This window comes from Olea europaea, unplaced genomic scaffold, assembly GCF_002742605.1.
Source record: "Olea europaea var. sylvestris unplaced genomic scaffold, O_europaea_v1 scaffold63, whole genome shotgun sequence".
Classification (NCBI taxonomy): domain Eukaryota; kingdom Viridiplantae; phylum Streptophyta; class Magnoliopsida; order Lamiales; family Oleaceae; genus Olea; species Olea europaea.
Window position 1 is genome coordinate 10,253 of NW_019264660.1, and position 24,426 is coordinate 34,678.

Genomic DNA, 24,426 nt, shown 5'->3' on the forward strand with positions numbered 1-24,426 from the left:
TTGCTAGTCTAATTCGATTTGAATCGAGCCAATGAAAAGTGGCTTTTGATTTCATAGTAACTTCGGGTACGTTCATTTTTAACGAATTGCTAGTCTAATTCGACTGGAATTGAGCCAATGTACAGTGGGTTTGATTTCGTGATAACTACGAGTTTGTTCATTTTTGGTGAATTGCTAGTCTAATTCGATTGGAATCGAGCCAAAGAAATGTGGGTTTTGATTTCATGATAACTTTAGGTTTGTTCATTTTTGGCGAATTGCTAGTCTAATTCAATTGGAATCGAGCAAATGAAAAGTGGCTTTTGATTCCATGATAATTTCAGGTTTGTTCATTTTTGGCGAATTCCCAGTCTAATTCGATTGGAATCGAGCCAATGAAAAGTGGGTTTTGATTTCATATTAACTTCAAGTTTGTTCGTTTTTGACGAATTGTTGTCTAATTCGACTGGAATCGAGCCAATTAACAGTGGGTTTGATTTCATGATAACTTCAGGTTTATTTGTTTTTGGCGAATTGCTAGTCTAATTCGATTGGAATCGAGCCAAAGAAACGTGGGTTTTGATTTCATGATAACTTCGGGTTTGTTCGTTTTTGTTGAATTGCTAGTCTAATTCGATTGGGATCGAGGCAATGATAAGTGGCTTTTGATTTCATGATAACTTCAGCTTTGTTCATTTTTGGTGTATTGCCAGTCTAATTCGATTGGAATCGAGCCAATGAAAAGTGGCTTTTGTTTTCATGATAACTTCGGGTTTATTCATTTTTGGCGAATTGGTAGTGTAATCCGATTGTAATCGACCCAATGAAAAGTGGTTTTTCATTTCATGATAACTTCGGGTTTGTTCATTTTTGGCGAATTGCTAATCTAATTCGATTGGAATCGAGCCAATAAAACGTGGCCTTTGATTTCATGATAACATTGGGTTTGTTCATTTTTAGCAAATTGCTAGTCTAATTCGATTGGAATCGAACCAATGAAAGGTGGGTTTTGATTTCATGATAACTTCGGGTTTGTTAGTTTTTGGCAAGTTACTAGTCTAATTCGATTGGAATCGAGCAAAGGAAAAGTTGTTTTTGATTTCAAGATAACTTCGGGTTTGTTCATTTTTGGTAATTGCTAGTCTAATTCGATTAGATTCGGGCCAATGAAAAGTGGTTTTCGATTTCACGATAACTTCGGGTTTGTTCATTTTCTTCGAAATTTTAGTCTAATTCGACTGGAATCGAGCCAATGAAAAGTGGTTTTTGATTTCATGATAACTTCAGGTTTTTTCATTCTTAGCGAATTGCTAGTCTAATTCGAATGGAGTCGAGCCAATGAAAAGTAATTTTTGATTTAATGATAACTTCGTGTTCGTTCATTTTGAGCGAATTGATAGTCTAATTCGATTGGGATCGACTCAATGAAAAGTGGTTTTTGATTGCATGATAACTTCGTGTTTGTTCGTTTTTGGGGAATTGCTAGTCTAATTCGATTGGAATCAAGCCAATGAAAAGTTGTTTTGATTTCATGATAACTTTGGGTTTGTTCGTTCTTGGCGAATTGCTAGTCTAATTCGAATGGAATTGAGCCAATGAAAAGTGGTTTTTGATTTCATGATAACTTCGGGCTTGTTCATTTTTGGCGAATTGCTAGTCTAATTCGATTGGAATCGAACCAATGAAAAGTGGCTTTTGATTTCATAATAACTTCATGCTTGTTCATTTTTGACGAATTGTTAGTCTAATTCGACTGGAATCGAGCCAATGAAAAGTCATTTTTGATTTAATGATAACTTCGAGTTCATTCATTTTGGGCGAATTGCAAGTCGAATTCGATTGGAATCGAGCAAATGAAAAGAGGTTTTTGATTTCATGATAACTTCAAGTTTGTTCGTTTTTGGGAAATTGCTAGTCTAATTCAATTGGAATCAAGCCAATGAAAAGTTGTTTTTGATTTCATGATAACTTCGGGTTTGTTTGTTTTTCGCGAATTGCTAGTCTCATTCGATTGGAATCGAGCCAATGAAAAGTGGTTTTTGATTTAATGATAACGTCGAGCTTGTTCGTTTTTGGCGAATTGCTAATTTAATTCGATTGGAATCGAGCCAACGATAAGTGGGTTTTAATTTCATGACAACTTCGTGTTTGTTCGTTTTTGGCGAATTACTAGTCTAATTCGATTGGAATCGAGCCAATGCAAGGTGGCTTTTGATTTCGTGATAGCTTCGGGTTTGCTCATTTTTGGCAAATTACTATTCTAATTCGATTGGAATCAAACCAATAAAAAGTAGGTTTTGATATCATCATAACTTCGGGTTTGTTCGTTTTTGACGAATTGCTAGTCTAATTCTATCGGAATCGAGCCAATGAGAAGTGGTTTTTTTTTTCATGATAACTTCGGGTTTGTTCGTTTCTGGCGAATTGCTAGTCTAATTCGTTTGGAATCGAACCAATACTGATGAGGAGAGACAACGTGCTGCCCGCCTAAGAACTATACCCGCGCCCCAGAGAGGTAGCCAGATGCAACGAAGATTTTCCCACCTCAATCCATAAGTAGTAAGAGTGAAAAGTGGCTTTTAATTTCATGATAACTTCGCGGTTGTTCATTTTTAGCGAATTGCTTGTCTAATTCAGTTGGAATCGAGCCAATGAAAAGTGCCTTTAGATTTCATGATAACTTCGGGACTGTTCATTTTTAGCGAATTGTTATCTAATTCGATTGGAATCGAGCCAATGAAAAGCGGCTATTAATTTCATGATAACTTCGGGTTTGCTCATTTTTGGTGAATAGCTTGTCTAATTCGGTTGGAATCGAGCCAATGAAAAGTGGTTTTTGATTGCATGATAACTTCGGGTTTGTTCATTTTTGGGGAATTGCTAGTCTAATTCGATTGGAATCAAGCCAATGAAATGTTGTTTTTGATTTCATGATAACTTCGGGTTTGTTCGTTCTTGGCGAATTGCTAGTCTAATTCGAATGGAATCGAGCCAATGATAAGCGGTTTTTGATTTCACGATAACTTCGGGTTTGTTCATTTTTGGCGAATTGCTAGTCTAAATCAATTGGAATCGAGCCCATGAAAAGTGGCTTTTTATTTCACTATAACCTCGGGTTTGTTCTTTTTTGGCAAACTGCTAGTCTATTTAGATTGGAATCGAGCCAATGAAAAGTCATTTTTTATTTAATGATAACTTCAAGTTCGTTCCTTTTAGGCGAATTGCAAGTCGAATTCAATTGGAATCGAGCCAATGAAAAGTGGTTTTTGATTTCATGATAACTTCGGGTTTGTTCATTTTTGAAGAATTAGTAATCTAATTCGATTGGAATCAAGCCACTGAAAAGTTATTTTTGATTTCATGACAACTTTGAGTTTGTTTATTTTTCGCGAATTGCTAGTCATATTCGATTAGAATCGACTCAATGAAAAGTGGTTTTTGATTTAATAATAACTTCGAGCTCGTTCCTTTTTGGGGAATTGCTAGTTTAATTCGATTGGAATCGAGCCAATGATAAGTGGGTTTTGATTTCATGATAACTTCAGGTTCGTTCGTTTTGGCGAATTACTAGTCTAATTCTATTGGAATCGAGCCAACGAAAGGTGGCCTTTGATTTCGTGATAACTTCGGGTTTGTTCACTTTTGGCAAATTGCTAGTCTATTTCGATTGGAATCTAACCAATAAAAAGTAGGTTTTGATTTCATGATAACTTTGGGTTTGTTCGTTTTTGACAAAAAGCTAGTCTAATTCTATCGGAATCGAGCCAATGAAAAGTGGGTTTTAATTTCATGATAACTTCGGGTTTGTTCGTTTTTGACGCATTGCTAGTCTAATTCGATTGGAATCGAACCAATGCTAATGAGGAGAGACAACGTACTACCCACCTAAGAACTATACCTGCCCCCCAGAGGGGTAGCCAGACGCAGCGAAGATTTCCCCACCTCTATCCATAAGCAGTGAGAGTGAAAAGTGTCTTTTAATTTCATGATAGCTTCGGGTTTCTTCATTTTTTGCGAATTGCTTGTCTTATTCAGTTGGAATCGAGCCAATCAAAAGTGGCTTTAGATTTCATTATAACTTTGGGTTTGTTCGTTTTTAGCGAATTGTTAGTCTAATTCGATTGGAATCGAGCTAATGAAACTTTTAATTTCATGATAACTTCGAGTTTGCTCATTTTTGGCGAATTGCTCGTCTAATTCGGCTGGAATCGAGCCAATGAAAAGTGGGTTTTGATTTCATGATAACTTAAGGTTTGTTCATTTTTGGCGAATTGCTAGTCTAATTCGATTGGAATCGAGCCCATGAAAAGTGGCCTTTTATTTCATGATAACCTCAGGTTTGTTCGTTTTTGGCGAATTGCTAGTCTAATTCGATTGGAATCGAGCCAATGAAAAGTGGCTTTTGATTTCATGATAACTTTGGGTTTGTTCATTTTTGGCGAATTGCTAGTCTAAATCGATTGGAATCGAGCTAAGGAAAAGTGGTTTTTGATTGCATGATAACTTCGAGTTTGTTCATTTTTGACGAATTGCTTGTCTAATTCGATTGGAATCGGCCCAACGAAAAGTGGTTTTTTTATTTCATGACAACTTTGGGTGTGTTCGTTTTTGGTGAATTGCTAGTCGAATTCGATTGGAATCGAGCCAATGAAAAGTCATTTTTGATTTCATGATAACTTCGGCTTTGTTCATTTTTGGCGAATTGCTAGTCCAATTCGATTGGAATCGAGCCAATGAAAAGTAGCTTTTGATTTCATGATAACTTCGAGTTTATTCGTTTTTGACGAATTGTTAGTTTAAGTTGATTGGAATCGAGCCAACGAAAAGGGGTTTTTGATTTCATGATAACTTCGGTTTGTTCGTTTTTGTCAAATTGCTTGTCTAATTTGATTGGAATCGAGCCATTGAAAAGTGGCTTTTAATTTCATTATAACTCAGGGTTTGCTCATTTTTGGCGAATTGCTAGTCTAATTCGGTTGGAATCGAGCCAATGAAAAGTGGGTTTTGATTACATGATAACTTTGGGTTTTTTCATTTTTGACGAATTGCTGGTCCAATTCGATTGGAATCGAGCCCATGAAACGTAGCTTTTTATTACATGATAACCTCGGGTTTGTTCTTTTTAGCGAATTGCTAGTCTAATTCGATTGGAATCGAGCCATTGAAAAGTGGCTTTTGATTTCATAATAAGTTCGGGTGTGTTCATTTTTGGCGAATTTCTAGTCTAATTCTATTGGAATTGGGCAAATGAAAAGTGAGCTTTGATTTCTTGATAACTTCGATTTTGTTCGTTTTTGTCGAATTGCTTATCTAATTCGATTGGAATCGACCCAACGAAAAGTGGTTTTTTATTTCATGACAACTTTGGGTGTGTTCGTTTTTGGTGAATTGCTAGTCTAATTCGATTGGAATCGAGCCAATGAAAAGTCATTTTTGATTTCATGATAACTTCGACTTTGTTCATTTTTGGCGAATTGCTAGTCCAATTCGATTGAAATCGAGCCAATGAAAAGTGGCTTTTGATTTCATGATAACTTCAGGTTTATTCGTTTTTGACGAATTGCTAGTGCAAGTTGATTGGAATCGAACCAACGAAAAGGGGTTTTTGATTTCATGATAACTTCGGTTTGTTCGTTTTTGTCAAATTGCTTGTCTAATTTGATTGGAATCGAGCCATTGAAAAGTGGCTTTTAATTTCATTATAACTCGGGGTTTGCTCATTTTTGGCGAATTGCTAGTCTAATTCGGTTGGAATCGAGCTAACGAAAAGTGGGTTTTGATTTCATGATAACTTTGGGTTTTTTCATTTTTGACGGATTGCTAGTCCAATTCGATTGGAATCGAGCCCATGAAACGTAGCTTTTTGTTACATGATAACCTCGGGTTTTATTCATTTTTAGCGAATTGCTAGTCTAATTCGATTGGAATCGAGCCATTGAAAAGTGGCTTTTGATTTCATAATAAGTTCGGGTGTGTTCATTTTTGGCGAATTTCTAGTCTAATTCTATTCGAATCGGACAAATGAAAAGTGGCCTTTGATTTCATGATACTTCGATTTTGTTCATTTTTGACAAATTGCTAGTCTAATTCGATTGGAATCAAACCAATGAAAGGTGGGTTTTGATTTCATGATAACTTTGGGTTTGTTCATTTTTCGCAAATTGCTAGTCTAATTCGATTGGAATCAAGCCAAGGAAAATTTATTTTTGATTTCATGATAACTTTGGGTTTGTTCGTTTTTGGCGAATTGCTAGTCTATTTCGATTAGAATTGAAACAATGAAAAGTGGTTTTTGATTTCACGATAACTTTCGATTTGTTCATTTTTGGCGAATAGCTAGTCTAATTCGGCTTTGATTTCGTGATAACATCGGGTTTGTTTATTTTTGGCAAATTGCTAGTCTAATTCGATTGGAATCAAACCAATGAAAGGTGGGTTTTGATTTCATGACAACTTCCGGTTTGTTCATTTTTAGCGAATAGCTAGTCTTATTTTATTAGGATCGAGCCAATGAAAATTTGTTTTTGATTTCATGATAACTTCGGGTTTGTTCGTTTTTGCCGAATCGTTTGTCTAATTTGATTGGAATCGTGCCAAAGAAAAGTGGTTTTTTGATTTCATGATAACCTCGGGCTTGATCGTTTTTTGCGACTTGCTAGTCTAATTCAATTGGAATCGAGCCAATGAAAAGTGATTTTTGATTTCATGATAACTTCAGGTTTGTTCATTCTTAGCGAATTGCTAGTCTAATTCGAATGGAATCGAGCCAATGAAAACTTGTTTTTGATTTAATGATAACTTCGTGTACGTTCATGTTTGGCGAATTGCAAGTCTAATTCGATTGGAATCGAGCCAATGAAAAGTGGTTTTCGATTTCATGATAACTTCAGGTTTGTTCGTTTTTGGGGAATAGCTAGCCTAATTCGATTGGAATCAAGCCAATGGAAAGTTGTTTTTGATTTCATGATAACTTCTGGATTGTTCTTTCTTGGCGAATTGCTAGTCTAATTCGAATGGAATTGAGCCAACGAAAAGTGGTTTTTGATTTCACGATAACTTTGGGTTTGTTTGTTTTTCGCGAATTGCTAGTCCCATTCGATTGGAATCGAGCCAATGAAAAGTGATTTTTTAATTAATGATAACTTCGAGTTCGTTCGTTTTTGGTGAATTGCTAGTTTAATTCAATTGGAATCGAGCCAATGAAAAGTGGGTTGATTTCATGATAACTTCGTGTTTGTTCATTTTTAGCGAATTGCTAGCCTAATTCAATAGGAATCGAGCCAATGAAAGGTGGGTTTTGATTTCATGATAACTTCAGTTTTGTTCGTTTTTGGCAAATTGCTAGTCTAATTCGATTGGAATCGAACCAATGAATGGTAGGTTTTGATTTCATGATAACTTTGGGTTTGTTCATTTTTCGCAAATTGCTAGTCTAATTCGATTGGAATCGAGCCAAGGAAAAGTTATTTTTGATATCATGATAACTTTAGGTTTATTCATTTTTGGCGAATTGCTATTCTATTTTGATTAGAATCGAAACAATGAAAAGTGGTTTTTGATTTCACGATAACTTCCGATTTGTTCATTTTTGACGAATAGCTAGTCTAATTCGATTGGAATCGAGCCAATAAAAAGTGGCCTTTGATTTCATGATAACTTTGGGTTTGTTTATTTTTGGCAAATTGCTAGTCTAATTTGATTGGAATCGAACCAATAAAAGGTGGGTTTTGATTTCATGACAACTTTCGGTTTGTTCATTTTTAGCGAATAGCTAGTCTTATTTGATTAGGATCAAGCCAATGAAAATTTGTTTTTGATTTCATGATAACTTTGGGTTTGTTCGTTTTTGCCGAATCGCTTGTCTAATTCGATTGGAATCGAGCCAAAGAAAAGTGATTTTTGATTTCATGATAACTTAGGGCTTGATCATTTTTTTGCGAATTGCTAGTCTAATTCGATTGGAATCGAGCCAATGAAAAGTGATTTTTGATTTCATGATAACTTCAGGTTTGTTCGTTCTTGGCGAATTGCTAGTCTAATTCGAATGGAATCGAGCCAATGAAAACTTGTTTTTGATTTAATGATAACTTCGTGTTCGTTCATGTTTGGCGAATTGCAAGTCTAATTCGATTGGAATCGAGCCAATGAAAAGTGGTTTTCGATTTCATGATAACTTTAGGTTTGTTCGTTCTTGGCGAATTGCTAGTCTAATTCGAATGGAATCGAGCCAACGAAAAGTGGGTTTTAATTTCACGATAACTTCGGGTTTGTTTGTTTTTCGCGAATTGCTAGTCCCATTCGATTGGAATCGAGCCAATGAAAACTGATTTTTTATTTAATGATAACTTCGAGTTCGTTCGTTTTTGGTGAATTGCTAGTTTAATTCAATTGGAATCGAGCCAGTGAAAAGTGGGTTTTGATTTCATGATAACTTCGGGTTTGTTCGTTTTTGACGAATTGCCAGTCTAATTCAAGTGGAATCGAGCCAATGAAAGGTGAGTTTTGATTTTATGATAACTTTTGGTTTGTTCATTTTTGGCAAATTGCTAGTCTAATTCGATTGGAATCGAACCTATGAAAGTTGGGTTTTGATTTCTTGATAACTTCGGGCTTGTTCGATTTTGGCAAATTGCTAGTCTAATTCGATTGGAATCGAGCCAAGGAAAGGTTGTTTTTGATTTCATGATAACTTCGGGTTTGTCTGTGTTTGTCGAATTGATAGTCTAATTCAATTAGAATCGGGCCAATGAAAAGTAGTTTTCGATTTCAGATAACATTGGGTTTGTTCATTTTCTGTGAAATTCTCGTCTAATTCAGCTGGAATCGAGCCAATGAAAAGTGGTTTTTGATTTCATGATAACTTCAGGTTTGTTCGTTCTTGACGAATTGCTAGTCTAATTCGAATGGAATCTAGCCAATGAAAAGTGGTTTTTGATTTCACGACAACTTCGAGTTTTTTCATTTTTGGCGAATTGCTAGTCTAATTCGATTGGAATCGAGCCAATGAAGAGTGAGCCAATGAAAAGTAGCTTTTGATTTCATAATAACTTCAGGTTTGTTCATTTTTTGCGAATTGCTTGTCTAATTTGACTGGAATCGAGCCAACGAATAGTGGGTTTTGGCAAATTGTTAGTCTAATTTGATTGGAATCGAGCCAAAGAAATGTGGGTTTTGATTTCATGATAACTTTGAGTTTGTTCATTTTTTTCGAATTGCTAGTCCAATTCGATTGGAATCAAGCTAATGAAAAGTGGCTTTTGATTTCATGAAAATTTCGAGTTTTTTCATTTTTGGCGAATTGCCAGTCTAATTCGATTGGAATCGAGCCAATGAAAAGTGGCTTTTGTTTTCATGATAACTTCGGGTTTATTTGCTTTTGGGGAATTGCTGGTGTAATTCGATTTGAATCGAGCCAATGAAAAGTGGTTTTCGATTTCATGGTAACTTCCGATTTTTCTTCATTTTTTGGCGAATTGCTAGTCTAATTCTATTGGAATCGAGCCAATAAAAAGTGGCCTTTGATTTCGTGGTAACTTCGGGTTTGTTCATTTTTGGCAAATTGCTAGTCTAATTCGATTAGAATCGAACCAATGAAAGGTGGGTTTTGATTTCATGATAACTTCGAGTTTGTTCGTTTTTGGCAAATTGCTAGTCTAATTTGATTTGAATGGAGCGAATGAAAAAAGGTTTTTGATTTGATGATAACTTTAGGTTTGTTCATTGTTATCAAATTGCTAGTATAATTCGATTGGAATCGATCCAATGAAAAGTGGCTTTTGATTTCATCTTAACTTCTTGTTTGTTCATTTTTAGCGAATTGCTTGTCTAATTCGATTGGAATCGAGCCAATGAAAAGTGGCTTTTAATTTCATGATAACTTCGGGGTTGCTTCTTTTTGGCGAATTGCTAGTCTAAGTCGATTGGAATCGAGTGAATGAAAAGTGGGTTTTTATTTCCTTATAAGTTCGGGTTTGTTCATTTTTGGCGAATTACTAGTGTAATTCGATTGGAATCAAGCCCATGAAAAGTGGCTTTTGATTTCATAATAACTTCAGGTTTGTTCATTTTTGGCGAATTGCTAGCCTAATTCGACTTGAATTGAGCCAATGAACAGTAGGTTTGATTTCATGATAACTTCAGGTTTGTTCGTTTATGGCGAATTGCTAGTTTAATTCGATTGGAATCGAGCCAAAGATACGCGGGTTTTGATTTCATGATAACTTCGGGTTTGTTCATTTTTGGCGATTTTCTAGACTAATTCGATTGGAATCGAGGCAATGAAAAATGGCTTTTGATTTCATGATAGTTTCAGGTTTGTTTGTTTTTAGCGAGTTGCTATTCTTATTCGATTCGAATCGTGCCAACGAAAAGTGGCTTTTGTTTTCATGATAACTTTGGGTTTATTCATTTTTGGCGAATTGCTAGTGTAATTCGATTGTAATCGAGCCAACGAAAAGTGGTTTTTCATTTCATGATAACTTCAAGTTTGTTTGTTTTTGGCTAATTGCTAGTCCAATTCGATTGGAATCGAGCCAATAAAAAGTGGTCTTTGATTTCATGATAACTTTGGTTATGTTCATTTTTGGCAAATTACTAGTCTAATTCGATTGGAATTGAACCAATGAAAGGTGGTTTTTGATTTCACGATAACTTCCTGTTTGTCCATTTTTGACGAATTACTAGTCTATTTCGATTGGAATCGAGCCAATGAAAAGTGCCTTTTGATTTCATGATAACTTCGGGTTTGTTCATTTTAGGAAAATTGCTTGTCTAATTCGATTAGAATCGGGCCAATGAAAAGTGGTTTTCGATTGCACGATAACTTCGAGTTTGTTCCTTTTTTGCGAAATTTTAGTCTAATTCGATTGGAATCGAGCCAATGAAAAGTGGTTTTTGATTTCATGATAACTTCAGGTTTATTCATTCTTGGTGAATTGCTAGTCTAATTAGAATGGAATCGAGCCAATGAAATGTAGTCTTTGATTTAATGATAACTTCGTGTTCGTTCATTTTGGGAGAATTACAAGTCCAAATTGACTGGAATCGAGCCAATGAAAAGTGGTTTTTGATTTCATGATAGCTTCGGGTTTGTTCGATTTTGGGGAATTGCTAGTCTAATTCGATTGGAATCAAGCCAATGAAATGTTTTTTTTATTTCATGATAACTTCAGGTTTGTTCGTTCTTGGCGAATTGCTAGTCCAATTCAAATGGAATCGAGCCAATGAAAAGTGGTTTATGTTTTCACGATAACTTCAGGTTTGTCCATTTTTGGCGAATTGCTAGTCTAATTCAATTGGAATCGAGCCCATGAAAAGTGGCTTTTTATTTCATGGTAACATTGGGTTTGTTCATTTTTGGCGAATTACCAGCGTAATTCGATTGAATCGAGCCAATGAAAAGTGATTTTTGATTTTACGACAACTTCGGGTTTTTTCATTTTTGGCGAATTGTAGTCTAATTCGATTGGAATCGAGCCCAGGAAAAGTTGCACTTTATTTCATTATAACCTCGGGTTTGTTCGTTTTTGGCGAATTGCTAGTCTAATTCGATTGGAATCAAGCCAATGAAAAGTGGCATTTGATTTCATAATAACTTCGGGTTTGTTCGTTTTTGGCGAATTGCCAGTCTAATTCGATTGGAATCAAGACAATGAAAAGAGGCTTTTGTTTTCATGATAACTTCGCGTTTATTCATTTTTGACGAATTGCTAGTGTAATTCGATTGTAATTGAGCCAATGAAAAGTGGTTTTTCATTTCATGATAACTTCAGGTTTGTTCGTTTTTGGGGAATTGCTTGAGCCAATGAAAAGTGGTTTTTCATTTAATGATAACTTCAGGTTTCTTCGTTTTTGGGGAATTGCTAGTCTAATTCGATTGGAATCGAGCCAATAAAAAGTGGCCTTTGATTTCAAGGTAACTTTGGGTTTGTTCGTTTTTGGCAAATTGCTAGTCTAATCCAATTGGAATCGAACCAATGAAAGGTAGGTTTTGATTTCATAATAACTTCGGGTTTGTTCATTTTTGGCAAATTGGTAGTCTAATTCGATTGGAATCGAGCAAAGGAAAAGTTATTTTTGATTTCATCATAACTTCGGGTTTGTTCGTTTTTGGTGAATGGCTAGTCTAATTCGATTAGAATCGGGCCAATGAAAAGTGGTTTTTGATTTCACGATAACTTTGGGTTTGTTCGTTTTCTGTGAAATTCTAGTCTAATTGGACTGCAATCGAGCCAATGAAAAGTGGTTTTTGATTTCATGATAACTTCAGGTTTGTTCATTCTTGGCGAATTGCTAGTCTAATTCGAATGAAATCGAGCCAATGAAAAGTAGTTTTTGCTTTAATGATAACTTTATGTTCATTCATTTTGGGCGAATTACAAGTCTAATTCGATTGGAATCGAGCCAATGAAAAGTGATTTTTAATTTCATGATAGCTTCGGCTTTGTTCGATTTTGGGGAATTGCTAGACTAATTCGATTGGAATCAAGCCAATGAAAATTTGTTTTTGATTTCATGATAACTTTGGGTTTGTTCGTTCTTAGTGAATTGCTAATCTAATTCGAATGGACTCAAGCCAATGAAAAGTGGTTTTTGATTTCACGATAACTTCGGGTTCGATCATTTTTGGCGAATTGCTAGTCTAATTCAATTGGAATCGAGCCCATGAAAAGTGGCTTTTTATTTCATGTTAACCTCGGTTTGTTCATTTTTGGCGAATTGCCAGTCTAATTCGATTGGAATCGAGCCAATGAAAAGTGATTTTTGATTTCACGACAACTTCGGGTTTTTTCATTTTTGGCGAATTGTAGTCTAATTCGATTGGAATCAAGCCCATGAAAAGTTGCATTTTATTTCAATATAACCTCGGGTTTGTTCGTTTTTGGCGAATTGCTAGTCTAATTCGATTGGAATCGAGCCACTGAAAAGTGGCTTTTGATTTCATAATAACTACGGGTTTGTTCGTTTTTGGCGAATTCCCAGTCTAATTCGATTGGAATCAAGCCAATGAAAAGAGGCTTTTGTTTTCATGATAACTTCGGGTTTATTCGTTTTTGACGAATTGCTAGTGCAATTCGATTGTAATTGAGCTAATGAAAAGTTGTTTTTCATTTCATGATAACTTTAGGTTTGTTCGTTTTTGGTGAATTGCAAGTCTAATTCGATTGGAATTGAGCCAATAAAAAGTGGCCTTTGATTGCATGGTAACTTTGGGCTTGTTCATTTTTGGCAAATTGCTAGTCTAATCCAATTGGAATTGAACCAATGAAAGGTACGTTTTGATTTCATGATAACTTCGGGTTTGTTCGTTTTTGGTAAATTGCTAGTCTAATTCGATTGGAATCGAGCAGAGGAAAAGTTATTTTTGATTTCATGATAACTTCGGGTTTGTTCGTTTTTGGTGAATTGCAAGTCTAATTCGATTAGAATCGGGCCAATGAAAAGCGGTTTTCGATTTCACGATAACTTTGGGTTTGTTTGTTTTTCGCGAATTGCTAGTCTCATTCGATTGGAATCGAGCCAATGAAAAGTGGTTTTTTATTTAATGATAACTTCGTGTTCTTTTGTTTTGGCGAATTGCTCGTTTACTTTGATTGGAATCGAGCCAATGAAAAGTGGGTTTTGATTTCATGATAACTTCGGGTTTTTTCATTTTTGGCGAATTGTAGTTTAATTCAATTGGAATCGAACTAATGAAAAGTTGTTTTTGATTTCATGATAACTTCAGGATTGTTCGTTCTTGGCGAATTGCTAGTCTAATTCGAATGGAATCGAGCCAACGAAAAGTGGTTTTTAATTTCACGATAACTTTAGGTTTGTTTGTTTTTCGCGAATTGCTAGTCTCATTCGACTGGAATTGAGCCAATGAAAAGTGGTTTTTTAAATTAATGATAACTTCGAGTTCGTTCATTGTTGGCGAATTGCTAGTTTAATTCGATTGGAATCGAGCCAATGAAAAGTGAGTTTTGATTTCGTGATAACTTCGGGTTTGTTCATTTTTGGCGAATTGCTAGTCTAATTCGATTGGAATTGAGCCAATGAAAGGTGGGTTTCGATTTCGTGATAACTTCCGGTTTGTTCGTTTTTGGCAAATTGCTAGTCTAATTCTATTGAAATCGAACCTATGAAAGGTGGGTTTTGATTTCATGATAACTTCGGGTCTGTTCGTTTTTGGCAAATTGCTAGTCTAATTCGATTGGAATCGAGCGAAGGAAAAGTTGTTTTTGATTTCATGATAACTTCGGGTTTGTCCGTGTTTGGCGAATTGCTAGTCTAATTCAATTAGAATCGGACTAATGAAAAGTTGTTTTCGATTTCACGATAACTTTGGGTTTGTTTGTTTTCTGTGAAATTCTAGTCTAATTCGACTGCAATCGAGCTAATGAAAAGTGATTTTTTATTTCATAATAACTTCAGGTTTGTTCGTTCTTGGTGAATTGCTGGTCTAATTCGAATGAAATCGAGCTAATGAAAAGTGTTTTTGCTTTAATGATAACTTCGTGTTCGTTCATTTTGGGCGAATTGCAAGTCTAATTCGATTGGAATCGAGCCAATGAAAAGTGGTTTTTGATTTCATGATAGCTTCGGGTTTGTTCGATTTTGGGGAATTGCAAGTCTAATTCGATTGGAATCGAGCCAATGAAAAGTGGTTTTTGATTTCATGATAGCTTCGGGTTTGTTCGATTTTGGGGAATTGCTAGTCTAATTCGATTGGAATCAAGCCAATGAAAAGTTGTTTTTAATTTCATGATAACTTCGGGTTTGTTCATTCTTAGCGAATTGCTGGTCTAATTCGAATGGAATTAAGCCAATGAAAAGTGGTTTTTGATTTCACGATAACTTCGGGTTCGTTCATTTTTGGTGAATTGCTAGTCTAATTCAATTGGAATCGAGCCCATGAAAAGTGGCTTTTTATTTCATGATAACCTCGAGTTTATTCGTTTTTGGCGAATTGCCAGTCTAATTCGATTGGAATCGAGCCAATGAAAAGTAGTTTTTGATTTAATGATAACTTCGAGTTCGTTTGTTTTAGGCGAATTGCAAGTCGAATTCGATTGGAATCAAGCCAATTAAAAGTGGTTTTTGATTTAATGATAACTACGGGTTTGTTCATTTTTGGGGAATTGCTAGTCTAATTCGATTGGAATCAAACCAATGAAAAGTTGTTTTCGATTTCATAATAACTTCTGGTTTGTTTGTTTTTCGTGAATTACTTGTCTCATTTGATTGGAATCGAGCCAATGGAAAGTGGTTTTTGATTTAATGATAAGTTCGAGTTCGTTCGTTTTTGGCGAATTGCTAGTTTAATTCTATTGGAATCGAGCCAATGAAAAGTGGGTTTTTATTTCATGATAACTTCGGGTTTGTTCGTTTTTGGCGAATTGCTAGTCTAATTCGATCGAAATTGAGCCAATGAAACGTGGCTTTTGATTTCGTGATAACTTCAGGTTTGTTCATTTTTGGCATATTGCTTGTCTAATTCGATTGGAATCGAACCAATAAAAAGTAGGTTTTAATTTCATGATAACTTCGGGTTTTTTTTTTGACGAATTGCTAGTCTAATTCGATCGAAATCGAGCCAATGAAAAGTGGGTTTTGATTTCATGATAACTTCGTGTTCGTTCATTTTTGGCGAATTGCTAGTCTAATTCAATTGGAATCGAACCAATACTGACAAGGAGAGACAACGTGCTGCCCACCCAAGAAGTATACCCTTGCCCCAGAGGGGTAGCCAGACGTAGCGAAGATTTCCCCACCTCTACCCTTAAGTAGTGAGAGATAAAAGTGGCCTTTAATTTCATGATAACTTCGGGTTTGTTCGTTTTTTACGAATTGCTAGTCTAATTCGGTTGGAATCGAGCCAGTGAAAAGTTGCTTTAGATTTCATGATAACTATGGGTTTGTTCGTTTTTAGCGAATTGTTAGTCTAATTCGATTGGAATCTAGTCAATGAAAAGTGGCTTTTAATTTCATGATAACTTCAACTTTGCTCGTTTTTGGTGAATTGCTTGTCTAATTCGGTTGGAATCGAGCCAGTGAAAAGTTGCTTTAGATTTCATGATAACTATGGGTTTGTTCGTTTTTAGCGAATTGTTAGTCTAATTCGATTGGAATCTAGTCAATGAAAAGTGGCTTTTAATTTCATGATAACTTCAACTTTGCTCGTTTTTGGTGAATTGCTTGTCTAATTCGGTTGGAATCAAGCCAATGAAAAGTGGCTTTTAATTTCATGATAACTTCAACTTTGCTCGTTTTTGGTGAATTGCTTGTCTAATTCGGTTGGAATCAAGCCAATGAAAAGTGGCTTTTTATTTCATGATAATCTCGGGTTTGTTCATTTTTGACGAATTGCTAGTCTAATTCAATTGGAATCGAGCCAATGAAAAGTGGCTTTTGATTTCATGATAAATTCGGGTTTGTTCTTTTTTGGCGAATTGCTAGTCTAAATCAATTGGAATCGAGCCAAGGAAAAGGGGTTTTAAATTTCATGATAACTTCGAGTTTGTTCGTTTTTGATGAATTACTTGTCTAATTCGATTGGAATCGAACCAATAAAAAGTAGGTTTTGATTTCATGATAACTATGGGTTTGTTCGTTTTTAGCGAATTGTTAGTCTAATTCGATTGGAATCGAACCAATAAAAAGTAGGTTTTGATTTCATGATAACTATGGGTTTGTTCGTTTTTAGCGAATTGTTAGTCTAATTCGATTGGAATCGAACCAATAAAAAGTAGGTTTTGATTTCATGATAACTATGGGTTTGTTCGTTTTTAGCGAATTGTTAGTCTAATTCGATTGGAATCGAACCAATAAAAAGTAGGTTTTGATTTCATGATAAATTCGGGTTTGTTCTTTTTTGGCGAATTGCTAGTCTAAATCAATTGGAATCGAGCCAAGGAAAAGTGGTTTTCAATTGCATGATAACTTCGAGTTTGTTCGTTTTTGATGAATTACTTGTCTAATTCGATTGGAATTGACCCAACGAAAAGTGGTTTTTTATTTCATGATAACTTTGGGTTTGTTCGTTTTTGGTGAATTGCTAGTGTAATTCAATTGGAATCGAGCCAATGAAAAGTCATTTTTAATTTCATGATAACTTCGGCTATGTTCGTTTTTTGGAGAATTGCTAGTCCAATTCGATTGGAATCGAGCCAATGAAAAGTGGCTTTTGATTTCATGACAACTTCGGGTTTATTCATTTTTGGCGAATTGCTAGTGTAAGTCAATTGGAATTGAGCCAACGAAAAGGGGTTTGTGATTTCATGATAACTTCGGGTTTGTTCATTTTTTTTCAAATTGCTTGTCTAATTCGATTAGAATCGAGCCAATAAAGAGTGGCTTTTAATTTCATGTTAACTTCGGGTTTGCTCATTTTTGGCGAATTGATAGTCTAATTCGATTGGAATCAAGCCAACGAAAAGTAGATTTTGATTTCATGATAACTTCGGGTTTGTTCATTTTTACTGAATTGCTAGCCTAATTCGATTGGTATTGAGCCCATGAAAGGTCGCTTTTTATTTCACGATAACCTCGGGTTTGTTCGTTTTTGGCAAATTGCTAGTCTAATTCGACTGGAATAGAGCAATTGAAAAGTGGCTTTTGATTTCATAATAATTTCGGGTTTGTTCATTTTTGACGAATTGCTAGTCCAATTCTATTGTAATATAGCCAATGATAAGTGGTTTTTGATTTCATGATAACTTCGGGTTTGTTTATTTTTTGGCGAATTGCTAGTTTAATTCGATTGGAATCGAGCCAATGAAAAGCGACTTTTGATTTCATTATAACTTCTGGTTTGTTCATTTTTCGCGAATTGCTAATCTAATTCGATTGGAATCATGCTAGTGAAAAGTGGTTTTTGATTTCATGATAACTTCAGGTTTGTTCATTTTTGTCGAATTGCTAGGCTAATTCGATTCGAATTGAGCCAATCAAAAGTGGCTTTTAATTTCATGATAACTTCGGGTTTGCTCATTTTTGGCGAATTGCTAGTCTAATTCGGTTGGAATTGAACTGATGAAAATTGGGTTTTGATTTCAGGATAACTTCGGGTTTGTTCGTTTTTGGCAAATTACTAGTCTATTCGATTAGAATAGAGCCCATGAAAAGTGACTTTTTATTTTCTGATAACCTCGGGTTTGTTCATTTTTTGGCTAACTGCTAGCCTAATTCGATTGGAATCGAGCCATTGAAAAGTGGCTTTTAATTTCATGATAACTTCGGGTTTGTTCGTTTTTGCGAATTGCTAGTCTAATTCGATTGGAATCGAGCCAATGAAAAGTGGCTTTTGATTTCATAACAACTTTGGGTTTATTCATTTTTGACGGATTGCTAGTCTAATGCTATTGGAATCAGGCAAATAAAAAGGGGTTTTTGATTTCATGATAACTTCGTGGTTGCTCCTTTTTTGGCGAATATCTAGTCTAATTCGATTGGAATCGAGCCAATGAAAAGCGGCTTTTGATTTCATGATATCTTCTCGTTTGTTCATTTTTCGTGAATTGCTAGTCTAATTCGATTGGAATCGAGCCAATGAAAAGTAGTTTTTGATTTCTTGATAACTTCGGGTTTGTTCATTTTTGTCAAATTGCTAGTCTAATTTGATTGGAATCGAGCCAAGGGAAAGTGGCTTTAGATTTCATGATAAATTCGAGTTTGTTCATTTTTAGCGAATTGCTAGTCTAATTCGATTAGAATCAAACCAGTGAAAAGTGAGTTTTGATTCCATGATAACTTCGAGTTTGTTCATTTTTGACGAATTCCTCGTCTAATTCGATTGGAATCGAGCCCATGAAATGTGTATTATGATTTCATGATAACTACTGGTTAGTTCATTTTTGGTGAATTACTTGTCTAATTCGATTGGAATCGAGCCAAAGAAAAGTGCTTTTTGATATCATGACAACTTCGGATTTGTTCATTTTTAGCGAATTACTAGTCTAATTCGATTGGAATCTAGCCAATGAAAAGTGGGTTTTGATTTCATGATAACTACCGATTTGTTCATTTTAGGTAAATTGCTAGGCTAAGTCGATTGGAATCGAGCCAATGAAAACTTGCTTTTCATTTCATGAGAACTTCGGGTATGCTCTTTTTTGGCGAATCGCTAGTCTAATTTATTGGAATCGAGCCAAAGAAAAGTGGCTTTTGATTTCATGATAACTTCGACTTTTGATTTCATGATAACTTCAGGTTTGTTCATTTTTTACGAATTGATAGCCTAATTTGATCGGAATCGAGCCAATGAAAAGTGGCTTTTCATTTCATATTAACTACGGGTTTGCTCATTTTTGACGAATCGCAAGTCTAATTCGATTGCAATCGAGCCAATGAAAAGTGTGTTTTGATTTTATGATAACTTTGGGTCTGTTTGTTTTTGGCAAATTGCTAGTTTAATTCGATTGGAATCAAACCAGTGATAGTGGGTTTTGATTTCATGATAACTTCGGATTTGTTCATTTCTGGCGAATTGCTAGTCTAATTTGATTGAAATCGAGCCAATGAAAAGTGGGTTTTGATTTCATGATAACTTCGTGTTTGTTCATTTTAGTCAAATTGCTAGTCTAATTCGATTGGAATCGAGTCAATGAAAAGTTGCTTTTGATTTCATGATAACTTCAGGTTTGTTGGTTCATAGCGAATTGATAGCCTAATTCGATTGAAATCGAGCCAATGAAAAGTGGTCTTTTATTTCATGCTAACTTCAGGTTTGTTCATTCTTGGCTAATTGCTAGTCTAATTCTAATGGAATCTAGCCAATGAACAGTGTATTTTGATTTCATGATAACTTCGGGTTAGTTCGTTTTTGGCGAATTACTAGTCTAATTCGATTGGAATCGGGCCAACGAAAAGTGGATTTTGATTTCATGATAACTTCGGGTTTGTTCATTTTCTGGGAATGGCTAGACTTATTGATTGGAATAGAGCCAATGAAAAGTGGCATTTGATTTCATGATAACTTCAGGTTTGTTCGTTTTTAGCGAATTAATAGTCTAATTCGATTGGAATCGAGCCAATGAAAAGTGGCTTTGCATTTCATGATAACTATGGGTTTGCTCATTTTTGGTGAATCGCTAGTCTAATTCGATAGTAATCGAGCCAATAAAAAGTGGGTTTTGATTTTATAATAACTTCGGGTTTGTTCATTTTTGATGAATTGCTTGTTTAATTCGATTGGAATCGAACCAATGATAGTGGGTTTTGATTTCATGATAAGTTCGGATTTGTTCATTTCTGGCGAATTGCTAGTCTAATTCGATTGGAATCGAGCTAATGAAAAGTTGGTTTCGATTTCATGATAACTTCGGGTATGTTCATTTTAGGGGAATTGCTAGTCTAATTCGATTGTAATCGAGCCAAGGAAAAGTAGTTTTTGATTTCATGAGAACTTTTGGTTTTTGGCGAATTACTAGTCTAATTCGATCGGAAACGAGCCAGTGAAAAGTGTATTTTGACTTCATGATAACTTCGGGTCAGTTCATTTTTGGCGAATTACTAGTCTAATTCGATTGGAATCGGGCCAATGAAAAGTGGTTTTTGATTTCATGATAACTTTAAATTTGTTCATTTTTGGAGAATTGATAGTCTAATTCGATTGGAATTGAGCCAATGAAAAGTGGGTTTTGATTTCATGATAACTTCGGGTTCGTTCGTTTTCGGTGAATTGCTAGTCTAATTCGATTGGAATAGAGCCAATGACACGTGGTTTTTGATTTCAAGATAACTTCGTGTTTGTTCGTTCTTGGTGAACTGCTAGTCCAATTCGATTGGAATCGAGCTAATGAAAAGTTGTTTTTGATTTCATGATAATTTTGGGTTTGTTCGTTTTTGGCGAATTGCTCGTCTAATTTGATTGGAATCTCAATGAAAAGTAGTTTTTGATTTCATGATAACTTTAGCTTTGTTCATTTTTGGTGAATTGCTAGTGTAATTCATTTGGAACCGAGTCAATGAAAAGTTGTTTTTGATTTTATGATAAATTTGGGCCTGTTCATTTTTAGCGAATTGCTAGTCTAATTCGACAAGAATCGGGCCAATGAAAAGTGGTTTTTGATTTCATGATAACTTCAGGTTTGTTTGTTTTCTGCGAATTGCTAGTCCAATTCGATTAGAACCGAGCCAAGGACAAGTGCTTTTGATTTCTTGATAACTTCGAGTTTGTTCGTTCTTGGCAAATTGCTAGTCTAATTCGAATGGAATCAAGCCAATGAAAAGTGGGTTTTGATTTCATGATAACTTCGTGTTTGTTCATTTTTGGCGAATAGCTAGTCTAATTCGATTGGAATCGAGCCAATGAAAAGTGGTTTTTGATTTCATGATTACTTTTGGTTTGTTGGTTTTTGGCGAATTACTAGTCCAATTCGATTGGAATCAAGCCAATGAAAAGTGTATTTTGATTTCATGAAAACTTCGAGTTAGTTCATTTTTGCCGAACTACTAGTCTAATTCGATTGGAATCGGGCCAATAAAAAGTGGTTTTTGATTTCATGATAACTTTAGATTTATTCATTTTTGGCGAATTGCTAGTCTAATTCGATTGGAATTGAGCCAATGAAAAGTGGGCTTTGATTTCATGATAACTTCGGGTTCATTCGTTTTAGGAGAATTGCTAGCCTAATTCGATTGGAATCAAGCCAATGACAAGAGGTTTATGATTTCAAGATAACTTCGTGTTTGTTTGTTCTTGGTGAACTGCTAGTCTAATTCGATTGGAATCGAGCCAATGAAAAGTTGTTTTTGATTTCATGATAACTTCGAGTTTCTTCATTTTTGGCAAATTGCTCGTCTAATTTGTTTGGAATCTCAATGAAAAGTGATTTTTGATTTCATGATAACTTTGGGTTTGTTCATTTTTTGCGAATTACTAGTTTAATTTGATTGGAATCGAGCCAATGAAAAGTTGTTTTTGATTTCATGATAACTTCGAGTTTCTTCATTTTTGGCAAATTGCTCGTCTAATTTGTTTGGAATCTCAATGAAAAGTGATTTTTGATTTCATGATAACTTTGGGTTTGTTCATTTTTTGCGAATTACTAGTTTAATTTGATTGGAATCGAGCCAATGAAAAGTGTATTTTGATTTCATGATAACTTCGGGTTAGTTCATTTTTGGCGAATCAGTAGTCTAATTCGATTGGAATCGAGCCAATGAAAAGTGGTTTTTGATTTCATGATAACTTTAGATTTGTTCATTTTTGGTGAATTGCTAGTCTATTTCGATTGGAATTGAGTCAATGAAAAGTGGGTTTTGATTTCTTGATAACTTCGGGTTCGTTCTTTTTTGGTGAATTGCTAGTCTAATTCGATTGGAATAGAGCCAATCACAGGTGGTTTTTGATTTCAAGATAACTTCGTGTTTGTTCGTTCTTGGTGAACTGATAGTCTAATTAGATTGTAATCAAGCCAATGAAAAGTTGTTTTTAATTTCATGATAACTTCGTGTTTGTTCATTTTTGGCGAATTGCTCGTCTAATTTGATTGGAATCTCAATGAAAAGTGGTTTTTGATTTCGTGATAACTTTGGCTTTGTTCGTTTTTGGTGAATTGCTAGTCTAATTCGATTGGAACCGAGCCAATGTAAAGTTGTTTTTGATTTTATGATAAATTCGGGTCTATTCGTTTCTAGCAAATTTCTAGTCTAATTCGACAGGAATCGGGCCAATGAAAACTGGTTTTTGATTTCATGATAACTTCGGGTTTGTTTGTTTTCTGCGAATTGCTAGTCCAATTCGATTGGAACCGAGCCAATGACAAGTGCTTTTTGATTTCCTGATAACTTCGAGTTTGTTCGTTCTTGGCGAATTGCTAGTCTAATTCGATTGGAATCGAGCCAATGAAAAGTGGTTTTTGATTTCATGATAACTTGTGGTTTGTTGGTTTTTGGCGAATTACTAGTCTAATTCGATTGGAATCGAGCCAATGAAAAGTGTATTTTGATTTCATGATAACTACGGGTTAGTTCCTTTTTTGGCGAATTACTAGTCTAATTCGATTAGAATCGGGCCAATGAAAAGTGGTTTTTGAATTTATGATAACTTTAGATTTGTTCATTTTTGGCAAATTGCTTGTCTAATTCGATTGGAATTGAGCCATTGAAAAGTGGGTTTTGATTTCCTGATAACTTCGGGTTCGTTCATTTTCGGTGAATTGCTAGTCTAATTCGATTGGAATCATGATAACTTCGGGTTCGTTCGTTTTCGATGAATTGCTAGTCTAATTCGATTGGAATCGAGCCAATGACAAGTGGTTTTTGATTTCAAGATAACTACGTGTTTGTTCGTTCTTGGTGAACTGCAAGTCTAATTCGATTAGAATCGAGCCAATGAAAAGTTGTTTTTGATTTCATGATAACTTCGGGTTTGTTCATTTTTGGCGAATTGCTCGTCTAATTTGATTAGAATCTCAATCGAAAGTGGTTTTTGATTTCATGATAACATTGGGTTTGTTCGATTTTGGTGAATTGCTAGTCTAATTCGATTCGAATCGAGCCAATGAAAAGTCATTTTTGATTTTATGACAAATTCGGGTCTGTTCGTTTTTGGCGAATTGCTAGTCTAATTCTACAGGGATCGGGGCAATGAAAAGTGGTTTTTGATTTCATGATAACTTCGGGTTTGTTTGTTTTCTGCGAATTGCTAGTCCAATTCGATTGGAACCGAGCCAACGACAAGTGCTTTTTGATTTCTTGATAACTTCGAGTTTGTTCGTTCTTGGTGAATTGCTAGTCTAATTCGAATGGCATCGAGCCAATGAAAAGTGGGTTTTGATTTCATGATAACTACGTGTTTGTTCGTTTTTGGCGAATAGCTAGTCTAGTTCTATTGGAATCAAGCCAACGAAAAGTGGTTTTTGATTTCATGATAACTTTTGGTTTGTTGGTTTTTGGCAAATTACTAGCCTATTTCGATTGGAATCGAGCCAATGAAAAGTGTATTTTGATTTCATGATAACTTCGGGTTAGTTCATTTTTCCCGAATTACTAGTCTAATTCGATTCGAATCGGGCCAATGAAAAGTGGTTTTCGATTTCATGATAACTTTAGATTTTTTCATTTTTGGAGAATTGCTAGTCTAAATCGATTGGAATTGAGCCAATGAAAAGTGGGGTTTGATTTCATGATAACTTCGGGTTCGTTCGTTTTAGGTGAATTGCTATTCTAATTCGATTGGAATCTAGCCAATGACAAGTGGTTTTTTGATTTCAAGATAACTACGTGTTTGTTAGTTCTTGATGAACTGCTAGTCTAATTCGATTGGAATCGAGCCAATGAAAAGTTATTTTTGATTTCATGATAACTTCGAGTTTGTTCATTTTTGGCAAATTGCTCGTCTAATTTGTTTGGAATCTCAATGAAAAGTGATTTTTGATTTCATGATAACTTTGGGTTTGCTCATGTTTTGCGAATTACTAGTCTAATTCGATTGGAATCGAGCCAATGAAAAGTGTATTT